The sequence below is a fragment of the Haemorhous mexicanus genome, chromosome 22 (genome assembly GCF_027477595.1).
Source record: "Haemorhous mexicanus isolate bHaeMex1 chromosome 22, bHaeMex1.pri, whole genome shotgun sequence".
NCBI lineage: Eukaryota > Metazoa > Chordata > Aves > Passeriformes > Fringillidae > Haemorhous > Haemorhous mexicanus.
In genome coordinates this window covers 7,017,350-7,031,081 of record NC_082362.1, presented here as the reverse complement: position 1 = coordinate 7,031,081, position 13,732 = coordinate 7,017,350, and the positions used below count along the sequence as shown (strand labels likewise).

Genomic DNA, 13,732 nt, shown 5'->3' with positions numbered 1-13,732 from the left:
GCTTTCCTGCCACGGAGGGTGTTCCCTGACGGAGAACAGCGGCTCTGCTCTCCCTGCTTCCCCCGGAGCAGCGGGGTTCAGGCAGGACGGGCTGCGGGCTGCAGTCACCCGGTGGGTTCTGCTCATTTGTCACACCCGGGAACCCCTTGGGGCTGCGCTGTGCTGGCAGGCAGCAGCGAGTGCGTGTGTGTGTGTGTCTAGCAGGGAGCAGGCTGGATGCTTCGCGTTCTCAGAGGGATTTTCTGCCTTCCTGCTATTTGTGTCTCCTTCAATTAGCTGCGATTGGAACATAGAGATCCAAAGGTGGGCGCCGGGCTGAGAAGCCGCCTCCCCTGTGCGCTGCTTGCGGGGGGACCCCTGTGCCGCGCTGGGAGGCGGCTCAGCCTCTCCGTCACGTGTGATTGATGCAGCCCTTTCCAAACACGATTTCCCCTCCGGCTCGCGTCCGCGGATGCCGGCGTGGAGCTGCGGCCGTCACTCTTGTCCCCAGCAGCAGCAGCCTTGCGTCACAGGTGGTGGGTGCAGCGGCTGACGGGGGCTGACGGCCGGGCCAGCGCCGTGCGCATGGCACACGCGCCGCGCTCCCCCTCCATCCCTCCGTTTACTCGCGGGCTCCTCGCCGTAGCTTTCCTGTCTGCTGCCGTCTGGAGAGCCACAGCCTCTCTGCTTCCTGTAGAGCAGTTCAGCGAAAGCAGTAATTAGGGCCCGTAAAAATTTATTTTATTAGCGAGAAGTGTTGGTGGGTAATTGGCCATAATTTGAACCCAGCCAGATTGGAGATTAATAAAAAAAAATTTCATATACATACATATATATATATATATGTATATATATATAAAATTTAAAAAAAATCACAGAGAGATCTTTTTACCAGAAACACCCGGGCTTGTGAGCTGGAAACCCTTCCCGAGGCGGGTGGGACGGGACGGGATGGCGGCTGCGGAGAGGGCGGCCGGCAGCGAGCGCCTGTGCTGTACCCGTCCTTGAGGGTGTTTGACACTGGCATGGGAAGAAAGGAAACCTTGTTTTCCAAGAACTCTGCTCTTTCTCAGCTTGATAAGCATTTAAAATAAAAGCTGCACAATTGGAATTGGCAGAGCATCCTCATTCTTTTGTCTGTCTGTTTATTTTTTTCCCCTCATCCCTCGACATGTGTGCTACAGCCCAGGGTTACTACACCCCGTGGAACCACAGGCCTGGAGCTCTGCAGGCGCTCACTGAGCTCTGCCCACCCCCGGCCTGGCTCTTTAAAGCCTGGCAGAGCAACAGAGATCCAGCCCCGACCCTGGCAGCCTCCTGATGGCCAGGGCACTGAAGTCTCTGACAAAACGTGTGTTCTCAGCCCCTTTTGGCTCCCCCTTCGCTCGCAGGGCAGCAAACCCAGGGCTGCGCCTGGAGCCGGAGCGGTGGTTTGGAATCAGGCTGTGACTGCACTATATGGACCCGATGGCTTTGGTATTTATAGGCTTGGTTGGAGCAGCTTGAGCGTGGCCAACGGAGCGGGAGCGGCTTGAGGGCCGACGCTCATCCCAGCAGAGGGTGATTGGAGAACTCCCCGCTCCGCGAGGACGGAAGAGCCAAGCCCCTCTGCACACATGTCACGCGCGGTTACTGCCGGTTGAATCACACCAGGGAGTTACTTCAGGCTACTAGCCCTGCTTGTTGCTTTGGTGTAAGTTACTCGGGGCGTTCCTTCAGTCCGTAGTGCTTGTTTTTTGCTTGGCAGCCTCGGGGCCGGGACCTGGTGTAACCGTTTCCCAAGGAATATTTTTGGTTTGAAAACTGAAGGTCAGCAGTTCGCGAGGGCTGCGCTCGCAGCCAACTCTGTGGTTCGCTTTGTGCCACCGGGCCAGCAGCACTTGAAATCCTGATCAATTGATCTGCAACAATATGAAACCACGAAGGGTGACTGCCAGTTAAAACTCCCCGTCTCGCCCCATTTTCCCCACCCAAAGTGTCTTTCTGCCCATATCCCCTTTCTTGCCGCCTGTCTCCCTCCCTCCCTTTCGGCTGTGTATTGGAGTTTTTGTCTATCTTTTTCCATCTCTCTGTCTCTTTTCATAACAGTTTTTAATAATGTTTTAGTTAGTTCCAGCCTTTTCCCTCAATGGATCCCATTGGAAAATACATTTGAAAGGAAACAGTTATACACTTCCCTTCCTTTGAAACTCTGTTGGCACCTTTTCCAGTGCAGTAAACCATACAACATGGATTTTCAAAGTTTCCAAACACAGACATGCTGGCGTTAAATTTATGAAAAAATATTTTATTCGGCTGTATAGTAACTATGAGTCTCCGAGCTGCTGGTCACAGTGAAATCGAAGCTCGCTTTGGAACTGCAACAGGTTTTCAAATCTCTGCAGGAAACGGCGCTGGAGCCTGCAGCTCCCCTGTGTCCTCCTGCCAGGAGACACAGCAGCAAACAAAAGGGGTGCTGGGGCACCCCATGGCAAGCCCACCAACCCCCAGCACAGCCTTTCCATCTGTATGGCCAACGGTAGCTGCAGGGAATATCACAGTTGTGCCAGTCCTATCTCAAATCATGGGGGAAAAGAGGAATTTGGCATAAAAGCGTGATGTGTTTGAATGTGGAGGGTTCAGGCTCTTTAGTTGCCGAGTGCCGTGGCGGCGGCTCCATCGCCTGTGTGAGCCTGCACGTGCACTGGGAGCCGAGGCTCCGGCTCCATGTGAGTTGTTGGAGCACTGAGATCGTATTTTCTAACAGGGGGGCTCGGATGTTGAACTTCCTGGAATGGTTTCTCTGCGTGCTGTGGGTTTGTGCCTGTGGTCACGGCCCTTCCCGCAGGGAATCGCTCGCTCGACACCTGAGAACCTCCCTTTGCGTGGCACCGCTCGCAGCTGAACTCCTTCCAAATTTCCACAGAACACCACAGCCCCCGGTCACCAGCAGAGGTCTGGTGGGTGAATCTGGCTGTATCTTCGTGAGGAGCATTTTGAGGGGTTGTTTCCAAACACAGCAAGCCTCAAAGGCTACGCCCATTGGCACTTCAGGTATGGTGTAAGGCGCACAAAGCCTCCTGTGATAGACAAGGTGATGACAAAGAGATCCCAGGCTCAATTTTCCTGTTGTCCTTTTGCTTGTAAAATTTCTTTGCATTCTCATGGGAGTTTTGCAGAGAAGCCACTGAAGTCGTGCTCAGTGCCACATGGAGTGCAGAAAAAGCTACAAGATTCAGGTCTAAATAATTGGATGGTGTAAAGTCAACTGGTGTGTGCTCAAAGTGTGGGTTTGGGTGCCTTTTTTCATGGTACCTCTAACAGGTACTGATGAGGAAATGAGCTTAAGGAAGAGACCAGATTTTCTAGTCCCTTGTCTGCCTACCTTGAAATGCAAGAGATGGAGTTCTCCTAACAACAGAATCCTTCAGGAGCTGCCTTTGATCAATCCAGAGTTACCCAGTGTCTGCAAATTCCATCCCCTCTGTGTCACCAGCCAGCCAACAAGTGAGGGACTCAAAAATAGCTGAGCACATGCATTGGGAGGAGTTAAGGGGACTTCTGGATATCCCTGGAAGTTCAGGACCAAGGCGAGGAATGGAATCAAGTTCTCCATCTTAATCCCCCAAACCATGACCTTGTCCTGCAGCCCTGAGGCTCACTGAACACATGCACATTTCAGCACATCAGAACACTCTGCAGGAGGGTCTCTGCTGCCTGTTAATTTTCTGTGTTGACTGAAAATGGTACCTTGAGGGGAGAAAAAGTGACGTGTCGTTAGGACGGCTTTATGGTGAGTAAGTGTGATGGAGTTGACTTGAAGCTGCATAGATGCCTCCAAGTCTGGTGTTCTGAGATTTTTTTGCCTGTGCAGTTTCCATAGTTTTCAGAAAAGCGAGCTCCCCTGTGGAACCAGGCTGACCTCATCTGAGATCCTTGGCTGGCACGTGAATCTGGATGCGCCACACAAGGCTCTGCCACGGCAGGAATGCTGCATGTGTGGGGCTGGGATCCTCTGGGAGAGCAGCCACTGATGGTGCCAGCAGAGCAGTGAGGGGGCTGGAGAAGGGGCTGCTATGCTGTGCCTCACTTGTGCTGCTTCAGCCCCCTTTTCCACCTGCTTTTCCCTCTACAGTGCCTCACCTGGCTTGGTTTATTCTTCTGTCCAAGCAGGTGAACCAGCTGCTGCTTTGGTTGGAGTGGCATGAGTGAGCTGTCTGATAGTGAGCACCCCGATTTCCATAGGCCCCCACCTTGGCAAAGCAGGATGGAGATGGCAGAAGGCACACCCAGACCCCTCTGCTGTCCCCTGCCAAACTTCTGGTTCCTGCTCCAAGTGTGAAGGTGCTAGGGATTTTGCTGAAATGGTCAAAAGAATTTTTAACTTGAGAAGAACAATATATTTTCCCTAACCTCATTCTGGCAAATGGCTGAACCTTTGTAGTTGAAATTTTCCCAATAAATTTAGCTCGAAGAAAGCTTTTGGCATGAAGGATTGCATCCTAAATGGTTAAAGTTTGGCAAAGTTCTTAGGAGCTGAAACCAAGGTCTTATAATGGAAATTGTTAAGTAAGCATCACTGCAGGCAGAGTGGCTGGGCTGTGCCCCTCTTGGTGGGGTGTCCTGGGGCTGGGGGTGCCACTGCCATCAGCCAGGGAGGCTGGAGGGACCAAGCAGGGTGAGGAGGCAGTTCAGGCTTGCAAGCATTTGATGAAGACCCTGGGATTTCCTGCTTCCCAAGAGCTGGGAGGAGGGCACGGATTTCACTTCATGTTTTGGCTTTTGCTTTGCAAACACTGGGCCCTCAGGAAGCCCTAGGAAGACGAGCAGCAAAGGAGGGAATGTGCTGCAAAGGAAGCTCCACACTTTGCTGTTCCTGCCCCATCAAAGGCTGCTTTCTCTGAATGCTCCTGTCTGCAGGCACTTGCTCTCATGAGCTTTAACTGCAGGCTCAGAGTGCTCACCTAGGTTCATACCCAAGGGTGCCAGTTCCAGGCTGTCTGCTCACATTTTGCTGCCAAGGACATGCCCACCCCCAGCAAGAGCTTGGGGGGTGCAAAATGCTGCCTGTTATTTGCTGCTGTTATTTCTCCTTATTTGTAAACTTCCCTCAGGGCTGGAGGAAATCTCTTGGGAAGCCCTGTTCACACCTCCTCCCTGTTGTAAATAACATCTGACACAGTTATGGCTGGGCACACACAGCTCCTGGGGGGATGCTGGTAGCTCTTGCCATGCTGCTGTGTAACCCAGCCAGGCTCCCCAGCTCCTCACTGGCTCTTTTGGTGAGGTTCATAGCTCTGGCATCTTCAAAAAGAGCTGACAGATCTGTGCAGACAGAGGATAAGCCATCAGGAGTTTTCTTTTTTCATTTTGCATCACTGCAGTGCCCCTAAAACCCTTTTCCATTTCTGTCATCCATGATTTTTCTTCTTTCGTGCAGCATTCCCTGTTTCATCTGAACGCATCCTGCTTGTGCATTTTATGGCAAATATTCCCTCCACAGGAAGAGACAGCTGGTGCCAGGCTGGTCTGGAGCTATAGATATGCTGATGAGCTGGCATGCCAGCTTGAAGGGACACACTTCCTTATGAGCCAGCCAGGAGTTACATACATTTAGATTTGCCAGCCTTTTAGCTGCCAGACGGGTCAAATTCACGTTGCTGTCAGTTGCTGGCAGCAGAGCCTGTGGCTCTGGGGATCTGCTGTGACACTGCTGGCACTTTGCTGTGCCTTTGTCACAAGTGCCAGCGTCAGCTCCTGCGCTCAGAGCAGCTCCAGTGAGGGCAGTGCTGAGAAATGAGAGTTTCTCTGGCAATTCTCCAGGTTTGCCAGCATGGATGAGCCTGGAGGTGCCTTTGCTCCAGCTGTGATGGTCAGGGACTGGCGTGTCTCAGTGCAAATGTGACAAGTGACAACTGGGATGGATGTGCCTTCCCAGACAGGGAGAGTGTTTCTGACTCTGTATGGGCTGTTCCACATCCCAAACTGACTCCCACAGCCTCGCTGGGGTCAGGGGGGCAGAGCAGGATCCTGCCCTTGCTGGCTGGGTCAAGCACCCCAAGCGTGTAGGGAGAGCTCCGAAGTGCTGCTTAGTGCAAGTGGAAATGGCTTCAATCTGTGTTTTGACTGATGGGTCTTTTCAGGAAATTTCTGAGAATAACATTTCTAAAAATGGCTGCTTCTTTCCACTGATATTTCCTGGAAAAGGCTGTAGTTAATTTTAAACCACTATCCTTTTCCCTTTTCAAGTGGAAATGGCTTTGTGCTTGTCCTCAAGGCTAATGTCATTCTTTCTGACCTAGCCTGGGTTGTGTGCTGGGGAGGGACACTGTGCCATTGCCATTGCCTCCTCTTGCAGGTCCTGTTGGTCTCCCAGAGCTTCAGAAATTGGGGTGCTGGGGACACTCTGTGCATGTGTCTGCTTTCCCTGTGGAAATTAATAATTTCTTATTAAGTTAGCATTATTAATAGTCGCTTCACAATGATGTTTTTTGTTGTTGACTCCTGGCCAGCCCCGAGTACACAAGAAAGCTGTCCCTAAAGTCATTCCCTAAAGCTTTGTTCATCAGGGTCAGGAAGGATATACTGAGCTGGTTATCGCACCCCAGGTGCAAGGATCCAGCCCTGCCTGGCCTTAGGGACAATCAGAGCCAGAGACAAGCTCCTGGATCAGCCAAAGGATGCTGGCAGCACAGAGCTGTCTGGGGCAGGCAGCCCCTTCGTGTTGGGCAGAGCATGGCTTCCCCTGTGGCTGCTGGGCAGGCTCTCTGCTTCGGGTGGGAATATGTCATTAATTTTTATACCTTCCCCTGTAAACCATCGACCCTTTTTATGATGTCATGAGGGATTCCTTAATTTTGCAGCTGCTTCCTGGTTACGTCAGAGAAGAGCCTCCCGTCCTAGAGCCCAGCGCTGCAGTCCAGGACGGCTGGAAACAAATGAAGTGTTGAATATCTAATGGCTTCCACAGGGAGAGCTGCTCCATCCTCCCCAGGCCCCCGGCATTCCTCACCTCCTAGGCCTCCCTCCTTCCTTCCCTCGGACAAGTCAGGGTTGCAGAGGGAGCTGCAGGCTCCTGGGCGGCCCCAGCTGCTCTGGGAACACATGCAGCGAGTTCCCCGGTGCTGCTGCTGTGACCAAGACCCTCCCAGAGCCTTCCTGCCTCTCCACGGGGGGACATCAGTCCAGGGAGGTGGTTTGGGGGCATCCAGGTTATTACTGAAATCCGGAGGTTGCTTTGGGAGGGGTCCAGCCCTGTGTGCTGCAGGTGGTGATGTTCAGCCCTGCCACAGTGCTGGAGGGGCTGGGGCTGCTGTCCTGTTTGCTCAGAGTGTGGGAGCATCCTTCCAGGAAAGCTGCCCATCATTCCCAGGGTGTCAGCCAGGGCTGAGCAGTGCCTGCAGGTTCCCAGGCTCTCTCGGGGGCAGATGAGTGCGTGTGTGACTCGCCAGTTCCCAGAGCTGGGAGTGCCAGTGACTCACAGCTCCCCTTCGAGGGGGTGTCGGGGAAATGCCCCACAGCTGTGAGCATCCCCCTCACTTTTGCTGCTTTTTATTCCCGTGGTTGTGTGCGGTCTCCACCAGCCTGGGCCGGCAGCAGGGCTCTCCTCACCCATTTCCTGCAGACAGCCCCACCCCGGGGGGCTGCCCTGTAGCCGTGCCAGGGCTGTGTCTGGCCTGGCGGGAGTGACTCACCACGGGGAAAGCTGTGTCTGAGAGTGAGGGAGCAGAGGAATTGCCTTCAGGTGGTGTCAGCTCCGAGGTGACCCCAGCCCGGGTCTCTTCCCCTCAGGGCAGCAGCCAGCTGGTGAATCAGTTGTCTGTGCCTCCAGAGTTGATGTGCTGACACATCAGGCGGGTGCCTTCGCCCCCAGCCCTGTGCTCACCGAGCTCCTGCAGCTCCTGTGTCCCTTGGCCAGCCTGTTATGTCATCCCTGGGACTGTGTCCATAGAACTGTTCGTTCTTTTGAGTGCCTTCCCATACAGTCCTTCACCCTGTCACCAGGAAAGGTGCCTTCAGCTGTTGTTCCCTGGGAGCAGAGCACATCCCTGCTGCTCTGCCAGCACTGCTCTGGGCTTCCCGGCCTGGAGCCACAGCTCAGGTGAGGACAGAGAGGCCAGCATGGAGCTGACCATGTCCCACTGGAGCCCTCCTGACCCTTGGCTGAGGCAGTCTGGTTGCTTCAATCAAAGGAATCTGGTGTCCTTTGAGATTTGTTGGCTGGGATTGTTTTAAGTGTGGAAGGTTCAGCATTCCTTGGGATGGGTGGATGGAGGAGCATGTCCTCTGCTTGCTTGTAAGCTTGGGGGTTCCTGTGGCTCCTTCCCACCCAAACTGGGGGCACACTCAGAGCAGAGCAGCTGGGGGCCCTCACTCCCAGCCCCTGCCCCATCCCTGTGAGCAGCCCACGTGTCCTGTGCTGGCTGTGCCCCGATTGTCCCTCGCAGGATTTCCTTCAGCACATGGCACTGGAGCAGCCACGAGAAGCTTCCTCCAGCAAATCCCTCTCCTCGTGGGCGGCTGCCCCTTGCTCTTTTCCCATTCCCATTTCCTGTGGTTGGTCGTGTTGCCCTAATAAAGGTTTGGCACTGCTGTTTTGCACACCCTAGTGGGAGAGGGGATGTGTTTATCACTTTTCCTGGAGATTATCTGTTTAAGCACTCTCTGACAGTTACAATAACAAGGGCAGCGCGTTGTGTTTCCCAGCAAAAGGACACTCTCTGCTGAAAGATGTATAGCACTAATTAGAAATACATAACATCCGGCCACATGGCAGCCTTCTCCCGGCCGCTCCATTTCCTGAGCTCAGACGACTTTGACGACAGTTGGTTTATGTTTTCCATGAATATAACCTTCTCAGAGAAACACTAATTTCTCCTCGCTACAAAAGTCTCTTTTCTCTCTGCCTCTCACCCTCTCCCCCGTGGAACAGGTAGATTTATGGCTGCAGGAGTGCTGGGTCGGGCTCTGCTGCAGGCTGGGTGGGAGCAGAGCCCACAGACCCCGGGAGGATCCAGGTAGGAGCTTGCAGAGGGCGCTGCAGCTGCTGATCCACCCAGCTCCCTGCAATCCCTGCAGGAAACTGCCTCCTGCTAGGAAAACAGCGCTCTCTGTGCAGCCCAGACCTCAGCTGGGAAAAAAACCCTCTTTCCTACACGCAAAGAAACAGGAGGACTCCTCTTCTTGATCTTCAGAAAAACCACCCGTCGCTGGTTCCCAGTTGCTTTTGCTCTGTTCTTGCAGTCTGATGCTCATCAGCTCCCATTTTTTCCATCCCATCCCTTTCCCTCTCTCACCCTTGGGCTCTGCTTCTGCCCAGATCTTCTGGGCACCAGTTGGAGGAGCCTGGGTCCAATCTCCAGCTCAGGCACTCGTACAAGGACATTTTTACAGGAGTCCCCACCTGCTGGATGGGAGCAGGGCAGTTGCTCTGCTGCCTGTAACACAGGTGAAGGGAGGTAGGAAGATGGAGCTTGCTCTGGGAGGTGAAATCTTAGCAGGTTTTAACTGTTGAAATGAATTCCTGTTGAGTATGGAAAAACTGCTGTATTTCAGATGTTTATAGCTTGGCTAAGTGTGGACAGATTTCTAGTAGGACAGGAAAACTCTCTGTTAAAAAGGTTATTCTGCAGCAAAATCTCAGATCCTTGTTCCAGGATTTACAGTTGCTAGATTAGCTGAAGGAAGAGGTTGTAAGTGTTTTTTTACAAACAGGGGTAAGCCACTATCTTGTTTCCTATCCTTATTCTCACAAGTGGCTGAGCTGTTTTGGCTGAAGATTTCCTGGAGAATTCAGGCTGACACAGGCACCTAGCATGGAAACTTCAGCAAAGTCTGGGCCAGCTAGAGAAAGGGGCTGACAAGTGGCGAGTGTCAGGCAGGGTGCTCAAAACTGTTGCAGCTCATGTCCTGCTGCCAGTCTGCCCTCCAGAGCCCTGACCTTCACAGGGGTCTGCAGGGCTCTCATTTATTTTTCTGGTGCAGAAAGACAAATCTTTGAGGCAAATTCAGCCTATTAAGTTTGGGGTAGTGCAAGTCAGTTATTTCAAAGTGTTTGGTGACTGCTTTAAAATGCTCTGCCTGCTCCTTCCTAGCCCCATGCAGTGTTCCTCAGACTGGAGTTTTGCTGATGTTGATGTGGGGCTACAAGTGGTCAAGAAACAGCTCCAGCCTAAGGGAGCTCCCCAAAGGAGGCTTTTTAGGCCAGCTCAGCTCCCTGCAGCGTGGCTCCAGGGGCTGTGTGTTGGTACAGCAACACAGGCAAGGGTGTGCATTTACCCTGAGTCAGTCTTGGCTGCGAGTGCAGGAGCCCTGACCTTAGGTTGTGGTTTAACAAGCAGTTATTGAGGCAGCAGTGCCAGCTTTGCCCACCTGCCTCTGCACCCACGCAGCACCTCTGAAGGCAGTGGCACAGCTGAGAGGTGACATTTGTGAGCCTGCTGAGCACTGTTGTTCTCAGGGTGGCTGCGCAGGCGAGAGCTGAGAGGTGACGTGACAGGAGCTGTTTATCCAGGGCTGGCATTAACAGGGACGTTTGCTGGCTTACAGGGGGAGAAAGGTGGAGGGGGAATGTGTTGTGGTTGGTGGTGTTGGATGATTTCCTGTGGAGTGTCACTGCTGTGGCTGCTGGTGGCACAGAGGAGCCACAGCTCCAGCTACCTCAGAGCTTGTAACCTCGTGGCCCCTTCCTTTGTGTGTGATTTCTTTCCACAGTTGCCTGACACCTCCACGGTGTGCCCCAGCTGCACAGCGTGGCTGGGTGTGAATTGGGAGGGTTATCTGATTACAGCCCCATTTGGGGTTTCAGGGGAGGAAGTGGAGTGGATTTGTGGCAGCTTTAGCTGTTGGGGTGCCATTGATGCCACTTGAAGTCTCTGTCACCGAGCTTTCGGTGACAGCCTGCAGGGGTAGGATGCAGGGTTGCCTGTGGACCTGACACTCATTCTGCTTCACCTGCACCCACTGTGGATCTGGGGAAACAGATCTGGGAATTACAGTTTGCCCTGACTTGGGCAGTCAGGATCTCTCTGCCTGCTCTTTTTGATCTGGGGCAGCTGATATCTCCATTTTTACTAGTGCTGTGCAACTGCAGGGACAGAAATGACCTAAGTGTCCCTCCATCCTCCAAAAACATCTCTTTTCCAATAACTTTGTGTCTTACTGTGCATTACCAGCAGCACAGACGTAATTACCAGCTCAGCTCAGAAGTAATGGTGCCCTGTGGGCTCCAGAGCAGATTTGTTGCTCAAGCCCTCACTTAAGCATATTTTCTACAAAATGTTTTCCTCTTAGTGCCAGGCTAGGCTCAGACACTGAGTGGGGGGAGTTGGTTTGCTTATTGCCCATCACTCAAAACATTTTACAAGTTTCTGTTTAAACACCCCAAGTGCTTTGCCCTTTGATTGTACCCTCACCTTGTCTGTCTCCTGTGGCAGGGGTAGCCTGGGGTTTGTCCCCACATCCTCTGTTAGCTCTGGCCACTGGCTCCCAGCTCGGGGCAAGCCAAAGCTCCCAGCCTCCGAGGAAAGTGGTGAAAAGGCACAGAGAGAAAGTTTCTCCTGATTTATGGTGCTTTCCTCTTTTGTCCTACAATTAAGCTCTTAAGAGCCTTTGCTGGTGCATGTTCAGGGGTCTTGAACAAGCACCCACCTGGATGTTTGTCTTTCTCTGCTGGAGGAGCCTGCTGGGAATGAGGCTGATGAGCTCATCTGGTGAATGAACTTTCAGGACTGGGGGAGTTTTATGCATTTTATGAGTTTAATGATGAGCTGACAACACCCATGGTAGCTGAGCTGGAACTGTGTGACAGCAGCCCTTTCAGTGTGGGTGTCCTAATGCTCTTACTTGCACAGTGGGCAGCTTTGCAGGCTGTACCAGGGCTGAGCATTGTTGGGGTACATCAGGGCACTGTGGCTTTATCAGCTGGTGGGCACGCAGTTCGTGTTTGCAGCAGCACAAGATGTTTGATGGACAGCTGTACCTGCCACAGCTCAAGTGCAGGAGACTTTTTACTGTATTTTGGCTGTTAAATGTTGTGTGGGGAATTTGCAGTCTGCAGCAAGAGCTGCTGGTGGCAGTGGGAAGGGCTGGGACCAAGCCCGGCCACGGCCACCACAGGGCACTGGTCCAGCTTTTGGAGCCAATCTCTGAAATACACCCTGAAATATGGGATGCTCATCACCTTCACCATCATAAGCACTGCAACAGATGTTTTAAGCTTTGTCTGTTTTGGGGTGGGGGGGGGGGGTCAGGATGTAGCTTTTGCACCAGCTCAGTTTGGGGGGGTCACTGTGACACTGTGAGCGCAGTGCCTGGAGTCCCAGGGGCTGCCCACTCAAAGTGTGGAGGTCTATGCTGAAATGCCCAGAGATTTTCACCACCCAGGGGACTTGCCAGACTCAGATGTGGCAGCTGGACCACTGTGGTCTTGTTGTGTGTCCATTTAAGACAAGAAGGGAAGACTCTCACAGCATCTCACCCGAGTGCAGGGGGAGGGAGCACGGGGAAGATGACTGCAATTTCTTGGACTGGACTGTGGCCAGAGCACTGGGACTAACACTCTTAATTGTGGGAAAGGCTTCATGAAAGAGATTTACTGTCCCAGAGTGGTCACATCTTTAGTTTTATGTTTCCTCCGAAAGCTGACAGCCCCTGTAGTACTGCACTTCCTTCCATTGCTCTGCAGCACCAGCTCAGCCTGGCTCTGTGAGCAGAGCACCCTCTTTCAGTTACCAGGTGCCTTTGGTGCTACCCTGGGTTACCCTCCACACTGGGTGCTGAACTCACTGACAGCTGTAAGAACTGTCAATCCTTCAGATGTTCCTCCTTATTTTTCCTGTATTTTCTTGGTGTGTTCTTGTCTTGGATGTTTTAACTTCCCACCCCACTCCTCTGAAATGATCTGTCCTTAAAACCCCCCTGTTAATTCCATGCACCTCAGGTGTTTTGCTAGTCTCTGCTTAAATGTGGTCTCGGTGTCTTGCTCAAAATCCCTGCTCTGCCACATCTGGGCAGCTCCCAACACCTCCGTGCTGATGTCTCCAGCAGAGGTGTCTGGGATCTGGGGGACTCTGGGGGCTCTCCCTTTCTTTACTCAGCCCTGGGACTTCACTCACCCATTCAGAGTCAGTAGCTGTGAGTTTGTAGAAATCCTCTGCCTGGCTTGGGGCAGCTGTTCTCAGGTGGAAGCTCTGCTGCTGCAGTAAGCCAGCGAGGAGCATCCTGCACAGAGCAAGCAGCACTGATGGGTAGGAACCCAGTAAATGTGTGAGTTCTCCCCAGCCAGCCACTCCCCCACATCCTGGGAGGATGTGGATGGGGAGTAGAGGGAGTTGGGAGGGCAGAGGCTTCCCTTAAGGCTTAAACCCCTTCTGAGAGCTCTGGGGCAGGCTGGCATGTCCCACGGCACTGCTGGCCTCCCCAGCCTAACCCAGGCTGGCTCCAGGCAGTTCCCTCGAGCCAGCTCCCCACTGCTCTCAGCAGCCTCAGAAGTGGTTTCTGGCTGGGTGTAGATGTGCTGGGGGGATTTGCTCTCACTCTGAGCCAGCTCTCTTTGGAAGAGCTGTGGTCATGTGGCATCTCCTTGAGTAACAGTTCCAATTAAGCTCTCTTGACAAGCTGTTGTGTGACTGTGAAACTAATGGGAGGAGCCCCCTCCTCAGCTGCTGAGGTTAAAACTCCAGCAGGGACAGAGATCAAACATGCAGCTAATTACCCTTTTAACACTTAAACATCCCCTCCTCCTCAGGGGAAGGCATCAGCCCCAGCAGCAGCT

The 13,732-nt window shown here is 53.0% G+C and overlaps 1 protein-coding gene across 4 annotated transcripts in view; it reads left to right on the top strand.

Annotated features, from left to right (window-relative positions):
* SMG6 (SMG6 nonsense mediated mRNA decay factor) overlaps positions 1-13,732 on the top strand; it is a 106,303-nt gene that overhangs the window by 37,166 nt on the left and 55,405 nt on the right. The gene's annotated exons all lie outside the window — the stretch shown is intronic.